The 863-nt window shown below is 55.3% G+C and overlaps 1 protein-coding gene across 3 annotated transcripts in view; it reads right to left on the bottom strand.

The window, feature by feature from the left end:
• Cfap157 (cilia and flagella associated protein 157) overlaps positions 1-863 on the bottom strand; it is an 11,873-nt gene that overhangs the window by 9,055 nt on the left and 1,955 nt on the right. The gene's annotated exons all lie outside the window — the stretch shown is intronic.

Here is an 863-nt window from a genome sequence, read left to right as displayed (position 1 = left end):
TGTGACCACCTGCAGCCTCAGGCATGGGCAGAGGGCTGCCGCGCACTTGGCACCCTGAGACTCGGGCTGGTGCCTCACATTTGGGAGGAAGCTCGTTTTAAAACAGGAAAAAAATAAATAAATAAAAAATTAATCCTGCTGACTCCCTTATCCTTGCCCATCAGTGAACCCACTGCTGCGTCCTCAGTGGGCCTTCCCGGCCCCGAGTCAGAGTCCTGCCCTCTCTCCTGCTCTCCTGTAGGTTGAATCTTGCCCCACTCGGTGGCCAAGACCTGAGGATTTTGCCTTCTCCTCCACTTGGCAGATCCCTAACCTCCTCCGCCTCTATTCTGGGGGAACAGCAGAGGGCGTGGCCAACACCAAGCACCCCACAACTGTCCGAGAAATGCATCTTCCCGATACATTCCATCTGGTGTCGCAGCAGAAGCAAGCTTTGAATTTTAAGAGCACAAAATAACAGACGAGTTGGTTGCCAATGGAACAAGGTTACTGCCAAGTTGTTCTACTCCATAATTCACCCAACGATCACCTTTCAAAGGGCTCTGCACACTGGGCACGGCAGGAGTGTGGAGCCGACAGACTCCTGGGGGTGAGGAAGGAGCCCAGAGTGGGGAGTCAGAGGGGCTGGGCTGTCATCTGCACCTCTTCCGGGGTGACTCTGAGCCTCAACAGCCCTGGATTATCCTTGCCCATCAGTGAACCCACTGCTGCGTCCTCAGTGGGCCTTCCCGGCCCCGAGTCAGATTCCTGCCCTCTCTCCTGCTCTCCTGTAGGTTGAATCTTGCCCCACTGGGTGGTCAAGACCTGAGAATTTTGCCTTCTCCTCCACTTGGCAGATCCCTGACCTCCTCCGCCTCTATTCT

The sequence above is a fragment of the Fukomys damarensis genome, unplaced genomic scaffold (assembly GCF_012274545.1).
Source record: "Fukomys damarensis isolate Sample0158 unplaced genomic scaffold, DMR_v1.0_HiC HiC_scaffold_36, whole genome shotgun sequence".
Lineage (NCBI taxonomy): Eukaryota > Metazoa > Chordata > Mammalia > Rodentia > Bathyergidae > Fukomys > Fukomys damarensis.
Note: the sequence above shows the minus strand (reverse complement) of the source record. Positions and strands in the feature narration are given on the sequence as shown.